At 60.7% G+C, this 7,796-nt stretch overlaps 2 pseudogenes; both read left to right on the forward strand.

Annotated features, from left to right (window-relative positions):
* The first annotated feature begins 3,197 nt into the window (after positions 1-3,197).
* LOC146829897 (18S ribosomal RNA) lies at positions 3,198-4,980 on the forward strand (annotated as a pseudogene).
* A 924-nt stretch (positions 4,981-5,904) lies between these two features.
* Positions 5,905-6,058, forward strand: LOC146829898 (5.8S ribosomal RNA; annotated as a pseudogene).
* The last annotated feature ends 1,738 nt before the right edge of the window (positions 6,059-7,796 follow it).

Genomic DNA, 7,796 nt, shown 5'->3' on the forward strand with positions numbered 1-7,796 from the left:
TGAATCCAGATTGGGACGGTCCAAGATGTTGTTGTCTTCCAGGTGGCGGGCCAATTGCATGTTGACGATTTTCTCGATGACCTTTGCCGGGAATGGGAGCAGGGAGATGGGCCGGAAGTTCTTGAGGTCCTTGGGGTCCGCCTTGGGCTTCTTGGGGAGGGCGTTGATTTCGGCGTGCTGATTTCGGCCAACTTTCCGGGAATGTCGCTGGTTTCGAAGGAGATGTTGATGACCTTCTGTAGTTGGGGTGCGATGGCTGCGTCTGCTTTGTTGAAAATGTGGTGTGGGCATGGGTCTGACGGAGATCCTGAGTGGATGGTGTTCATGACCTTGAGTGTCTCGTCGTCATTAACGTTGGACCAGGAGGTCAGGCGGTTGGCGCTGGTGGTGTTCGCAGGGGAGGTGGAGTCTGGTGTAGTCGGGGCGGTCGTGGTGTTGAAGCTGTCGTGGATGTCAGCGATCTTGCAGTGGAAGAAGATGGCGAGTGAGTCGCACAGTTCTTGTGAGGGCGAGATGTCGTTGGCGCTGGGGTTGGAGAGTTCCTTTACGATACTGAAGAGCTCTTTACTGTCGTGTGCGTTGTTGTCCAGGCGGTCTTTGAAGGAGGATCTCTTGGCCAATCTGATGAGGTGGTAATGTCTGCGGGTGGCATCCTTGTGGGCTGCGTGTTTGTCCAGTGTGCGTTCGTGGAGCCATGTCTTCTCCAGTTTCTGGAATGAGCGTTTGGAGGTCTGGAGCTCGTCGGTGAACCAGGTGGCTCTCTTGCTGGCGTCGCTGTTGGAGGGTTTCTTGAGTGGGGTGAGGGTGTTGGCGCAGTCGTCAATCCACTGTCTGAGGTTGCGTGTTGCGGTGTCTGGGTTGGTGGGGTCGGTGGGTGGGTTCTGGGTGAGGGTGGCGATCAGCTGGTCTTTGGTGACTTTGCTCCAGCAGTGGCGAGGCAGCTGTTGGGTGCCGTGGTGCGTGGTTGGTTTCTTGAAGGTGAAATGGATGCAGCGGTGGTCTGTCCAGTGGAGTTCGGTGGTGTGGTCGAAGGTGACGTGGGTGCCTGTGGAGAAGAAGGGGTCCAGCATGTGGCCGGTGGCATGGGTGGGTGCGGTGACGAGTTGTCTGAGGCCGAGGTTGGCAAGGTTGTCGATCAGGGTGGCGGTGTTGTCGTCTCGAGATGGAAGTTCAGGTCCCCGAGGAGGATGTAGTCCATGGAGGCAAGTGCGTGGGGGCTGGCGAGGTCGGCGATGGCGTCGCTGAACTGAGCCCGGGGTCCGGGGGATCTGTAGATGAGTGTTCCTCTGAGGGTGGTGTTGGGGTCGCTGTGGATCCGGAAGTGCAGGTGTTCGGCGGTGTTGAGGGTGTCATCTATGTGGGTGGCGACCTTGAGGGTGGACTTGAGGACGATGGCTATTCCTCCTCCGATTCCGTTGGCGCGATCCCTGTGGGTGATTTTGTAGCTGTCCGGGATGGCTATGGCGATGGCGGGCGCCGAGGAGTCGTTCCACCAGGTTTCGGTCAGGAAGGCCACGTCTGGGGTGGAGGTGTGAAGCAGATCCCAGAGCTCGACGGCGTGTTTGTGTGTGGAGCGTGTGTTAAGAAGTATGCAGCGGAGGTGGTTGGGTCCAGTCCTTGGAGGTTTGGTGGCTCTGTCGCAGGTGAAGCTGCAGGTGCAGCAGGAGAAAGGTCCATGGGTCTGTTTCGGGGCGGCCTGGAAGCAGGTGTGGTTTTGGCAGGCGTTGAGTGCGTGGAAGGTGCTGGCGTCGTAGCGGAGTCTGGTGTTGTGGCGTTCGCGGGGTCCAGGGGTTCTGGCGCTGGGCGCCCTCCAGGTGTGGACGGGCACAGGAGCCCTCCCACGAATGCTCGTGGCAGGCAGATTGCCGTTATTTCGGTCCCGGACATCTGGTTGCACCTCTACCCTCGGCCATCTGGTCACGCGCACTGCTTTCCAATGGGGCGACCAAATGGCCGGCCCGGCCTGGAAGTCCCGATGAGGGCTCATTTGCCTCCCGGATCCCAGCCAGGGCTCCAGGAGGTCGCGTACATTCACGCCTTGGGTCCCCTCTGTCACCTCATGTGCACGGATTACAAGTAAGGGGGGTAATTTTCCTCCAGATTACTAGAGATAGGGTCAGTCAGACCTCCATGTGGTCCGGCGATTCGGAAACAGGGGAAGGCAGCACCCGGGCCCGCCTGTCGGTGCCCCCAGAGGCCTGCATATACACCTACCTCCCAGCCCCTTCCTGATGGTCCTTTTTCTCAGAGTTTGCTGGGACAGACCTCCGCGAGGTCCGGCGATCCTGAGACAGGGGAAGGTAACACCCGGGCCCGCCTGCTGGGGTCCCCAGGGGCCCGGGTAAGCACCTGCCACTCAGCCCCTTCCCGATGGTCCTTTTTCTCCGAGTTTGCTCGGTCAGACCTCCGTGAGGTCCGGCGATTCTGAGACGGGGAAGGCAGCATCCGGGCCCGCCCATCGGGGGTACACACCTGCCTCTCAGCCCCTTCCCGATGGTCCTTTTTCAATGGACCTTTCCTTTGAGCCTGCTTCACCCTGGGAGCAGGTAGGGATGTGAAGCTGGCATCCCCCGTGCAGGGCGGCCTGCCAGGGGATGCCTCGGCCGTACTCTGATTGATTGGTCACTCTCGGTCTGTTTAGGGTTAACTGCTTGGCCAGCCTCGGCTGTTGTTTCAAGCAAGGAGCTTCCTCCCCGCATTGACTGTATGACTCGAGGGCCTGCCCCCTGGCGGGTGGCCCTTCACCCTACCCAACAGAGCGAAGGCCGAGCGGCCCCGGCAGCTCGTGTCCCCCAGTGATCTGACCCGAGTGGAAAGGGTCGGGTGGCTCCAGGCCCTCGGATGCTGCTGCCCAGCAGATTCGTAGGCCCGTGTGCCATGTCGTCACCCCTCTCCGCCCAGCACATTCCCACAGCAGCTTGGAACGATTGTTCCGAGGTGTGTCGCTGCCGCCAGGCTCCGGCACCCCTGTGTCTCGCTCAGACTGCGCCTTGGCCTGCCTCTCCCTTCTGGGGGAGATGGCTGGGCCTGCCTGTGCCCATGCAACCGCACCTCTCCACCCCTCCAGCGATCCCTCCCGCCCAGGTGGGTGGGCTCCTTCTCCCAGCAGGCTCCCGAGAGTGAGGGGTGCGTGAAGGTTGTCCGGTCAGGGAGATGGGCACGCGGCCCCCCGAATCCACCCCGTCAGCAGGTGCGGCTACCTGGTTGATCCTGCCAGTAGCATATGCTTGTCTCAAAGATTAAGCCATGCACGTGTAAGTACACACAGCCAGTACAGTGAAACTGCGAACGGCTTATTAAATCAGTTATGGCTCCTTTGATCGCTCCATCTGTTACTTGGATAACTGTGGTAATTCTCGAGCTAATACATGCCGACGAGTGCTGACCTCCCGGGATGCGTGCATTTATCAGACCAAGACCAATCTGGCTTCGCCCGGCCACTTTGGTGACTCTAGATAACCTTGGGCCGATAGCACGTCCCTGTGACGGCGACGATACATTCGGATGTCCGCCCTATCAACTTTCGATGGTACTTTCTGTGCCTACCATAGTGACCACGGGTAATTGGGAATCAGGTTTCGATTCCGGAGAGGGAGCCTGAGAAACAGCTACCACATCCAAGGAAGGCAGCAGGCGGGCAAATTACCCACTCCCGACTCGAGGAGGTAGTGACGAAAAATAACGATACAGGACTCTTTCAAGGCCCTGTAATTGGAATGAGTACACTTTAAATCATTTAACGAGGAAACATTGGAGGGCAAGGCTGGTGCAAGCAGCCGGGGTAATTCCAGCTCCAATAGCGTATATTAAAGTTGCTGCAGTTAAAAAGCTCGTAGTTGGATCTTGGGATCGAGCTGGCGGTCTGCTGCGAGGCGAGCTACCGCCTGTCCCAGCCCCTGCCTCACGGCGCCCCATTGATGCTCTTGACTGAGTGTCCTGGGGGTCCGAAGTGTTTCTTTGAAAAAATTAGAGTGTTCAAAGCAGGCTGGTCACCTGAATACTTCAGCTAGGAATAGTGGAATAGGACTCCGGTTCTATTTTCTTGGTTTTCGGAACTGGGGCCATGATTAAGAGGGCCGGCCGGGGGCATTTGTATTGTGCCACTAGAGGTGAAATTCTTGGACTGGCGCAAGACGAACCAAAGTGAAAGCATTTGCCAAGAATGTTTTCATTAATCAAGAATGAAAGTCGGAAGTTTGAAGACGATCAGATACCGTTGTAGTTCCGACCATAAACGATGCCGACTAGCGATCCGGCGGCGTTATCCCCATGACCAGCCGAGCAGCTTCCGGGAAACCAAAGTCTTTGGGTTCCGGGGGGAGTATGGTTGCAAAGCTGAAACTTAAAGGAATTGACGGAAGGGCACCACCAGGAGTAGAGCCTGCAGCTTAATTTGACTCAACACAGGAAGCCTCACCCGGCCCAGACATGGAAAGGATTGACAGATTGATAGCTCTTTCTCAATTCTGTGGGTGGTGGTGCATGGCCGTTCTTAGTTGGTGGAACGATTTGTCTGGTTAATTCCGATAACGAACGAGACTCCTCCATGCTAACTAGTTACGTGACCCCCAGCGGTCGGCGTCCAACTACTTAGAGGGATAAGTGGCGTTCAGCCACACGAGATCGAGCAATAACAGGTCTGTAATGCCCTTAGATGTCCGGGGCTGCACGCACGCCACACTGAACGGATCAGCATGTGTCTACCCTTCACAGACAGGTGCGGGTAACCCGCTGACCCCGTTCGTGATAGGGATTGGGGATTGCAATTATTTCCCATGAACGAAGAATTCCCAGGAAGTGCGGGTCATAAGCTCATGTTGATTAAGTCCCTGCCCTTTGTACACACCGCCCGTTGGTACTACCGATTGGATGGTTTAGTGAGGTCCTCGGATCTGCCCCGCCGGGGTCGGCAACGGCGGAGCGGCCCGAGCGACCAAAGGTGCCAGCCTGAAGCCCTCGGCCCGCCTCCTGCGACCATGCACCGTAGGCACAGGGCCTGGCCCTGCCCTGGCGCACCCCGGCTGGTGGAGCGGTCCATGGTCACATGGGGCGCTCGGTTGAGGACAGGGACTTTGGCGGGTCCCTTCCCCCCCGGGAAGGCCCGACCGACGCGCAAGGGACCGGGGATGACGGGAGGCTCCCAGCCCCTGGCCCTCTCCGAGATGGAACCCAAGCTCACCTGGCACAACCTCCCCCAGCGGTGAGGGGGGAAACCGAATGGCAGTGCATCCCCTGGCTGGCACTACCCCTCCGTCGAAAAGGCCCAGGCGACGGCTGGGCCCTCCCGAGTCCCGGCCCGACCTGACCAGGTTCCGGAGGAGCGGCCCTTCTCACGCGGCAGGGCAGCCTGGAAGACAAGGGGCCGAGGGCCTGCGAGGGGCCCCCGGCTCCTCTCGGTGGGAGGCGTGCGGGATGGGGAGCCACCTGGCTCTTCCCTTCTGGCGCCTCGAACCCAGGCGAGGGTGGTGGTGGGCCGATTGCCAGCCCGCTGGCACAGCTCGGGCTGCCCGGCGACGGACGGCTGATGTGCAGGTGGGGTGACCCTCCCTTGTTGCCAGGTACCTAGTTCGACCCGGTCTGGTGTGGCTGGGCTGAGGGGTTTGAAGACTCGCACAGTCCCTCCTGGTCGACCCCGGGAGGGGCCGGCGGCTGCATGGCCGCCTGCTCCAGTCACTCCGGGAGCCCTCTCGCTCGCCCCCCAGGTGGGTGGGTGGGTGTGGACTCCCGGGCCGAACGGCTGCCAATGTTTTTTTTCGCCCAACAGTGATGTCTGACTCCCAGAGGAGAAGCCTTGAACGGGGCGCCCGGACCGTCTTGCCGCGCGGGCAGCGGACGGACAGCATCGTCTTCATCCCGCCTCTCCTGCACCCGCAGGTGGGCGAACGTTTTTGAAAAGTTGCCTGTGACTCTTGGCGGTGGATCACTCAGCTCGCACGTTGATAAAGAATGCAACTAGCTGCGAGAATTAGTGTGAATTGCAGGACACATTGATGATCGACACTTCGAACGCACCTTGCGGCACCAGGTTCCTCCCGGGACTACTCCTGTCTGAGGGTCGCTCGATCGTTATTCGCCCCGGGACGTGGCTAGGGCCGTCGCAGGTTGAGCTCTACTTCCCTTTCATCCCCCCACAAGGTCAGACCCCCCGATCGCCCATGGCAGGGTCCCTCACTGGGTCCTGCCCCGGATGTATGCAGCTGGCGCGCCTGGTCCCCAAGCAGGGGCCTGGTGACTGCTCCTGGTCTGGCTGCGTGCCGCGTGTGGCTGTCCGTGGTGTCCCACCGGCTGCCCACTAGTGCACCTCGGGTGTCCTCCTGCGGGGCCAGCTTCCCGGCGAGGGCGTAACCCCTCTAGAAGCGAACTCGGGAAAGAGGGCGTGGCTGCCGGGAGGCCAGGCCCCTGCTCCAGCAGGAGGCTGGCCTTCCCCGGCTCCCCCTTAACGCTCTGGCGTTTTCTTCCATCTACGCCGGGATCGGGTCTTCTTGGAGTCTGGTTGCTTGGGAATGCTGCCCAAAGCGGGTGGTAAACTCCATCTAAGGCTAAATACGGGCGTGAGACTGATAGCCAAGAAGTACAGTAAGGGAAAGTTGAAAAGAACTTTGAAGAGAGAGTTCAAGAGGGCGTGCAACTGTCGAGAGTTAAACGGGTGGGGTCTGTGCAGTCCGCCCGGAGGATTCAAAACGGCAGGAAGGCCTTTAGTCCTTCCCCAAAGTTCTGATAGTGGGGGCTTAATAGCCAAGAAAAATTGGCTTCCCAGGCAGGTCGTCGGGGCGAGGACGTGGCCTGGGCTTAACCCGCCTTGGTTCCAGCCAAGGGTCCGGGTGCTGGTGACCGGGGGAACCCCCGGGGCCGGGGGATCCCCGGCCTGGCTAGGGTTCAGAAGATGGGACCAGGCCCGGGGCTTGAGCTCCATCCGGCAGGCCCTGGGGTGCGGGAGCTCCCATCCTGCAAGCCAGTCGAGGTTCCAGGTGCTGAGGACTGGGGTCCACCGGGGCCCGGGGAGTCTCTTCCCAGCCTGGCTAGGGTTCTGATGCTGGGTCCGGGCCTGGGGCTTGACCTCAATCGGCAGGTCCTGGGGTGTGTTACCCCCTGTCCTGCAAGCCATCATAGGGTCCGGGCAGCCATCATAGGGTCCGGCCGCTGGTTACGGGGGTCCATCAGGGCCCGGGGAGGCTCTCCCCGGCATGGCTAGCTTTCAGAAGCTGGGACTGGGCCCGGGGCTCGTGCTGTGTCCCAGGGTCCCAGAATGCATGAGCCCTCCGTCCTAGAAACCAGCCGAGGGTCCGGGCACTGGGGACGGGGTGGTTCACTGGGGTCCGGGGAGGCTCTTTCCGGCCTGGCTAGGGTTTAGAAGCTGGGACCGGGCTCGGGGCTCGTGCTGTGTCCCAGGGTCCGAGAGCCCCCCATCCTGGAAGCCAGCCGAGGGTCTGGGTGCTGGTGACGGAGGTCCACCTTGGCCTGGGGAGGGTCTCCCCAGTCTGGCTAGAGTTCGGAAGCTAGGACCGGGGCTCATGCTCCATCTGGCGGGTCCCGGGGTACAGGAGCCCCCTGTCCTACAAGCCAGCTGAGGGTCCGGGCGCTGGTGAAGGGTGTCCACCGGGGCCCGGGGAGGCTCTCCCTGGCCTGGCTGCTTTTGGAAGCATTGACCGGGCCGGGGAGCAGGGGTGGCTGGCTTTATCTGCTACGCTGGCAGAGCGGAGTTTTCTGCCCACCCCACACGACCCTGTGGTGCGGCCTGGCGAGGGTCCGGGTGCCCGTGATGGGGTCCATCTGGCCAAGGGAGGCTCCCCCAACCT

This window comes from Triturus cristatus, chromosome 5_2 (assembly GCF_964204655.1).
Source record: "Triturus cristatus chromosome 5_2, aTriCri1.1, whole genome shotgun sequence".
Taxonomy (NCBI): Eukaryota; Metazoa; Chordata; class Amphibia; order Caudata; family Salamandridae; genus Triturus; species Triturus cristatus.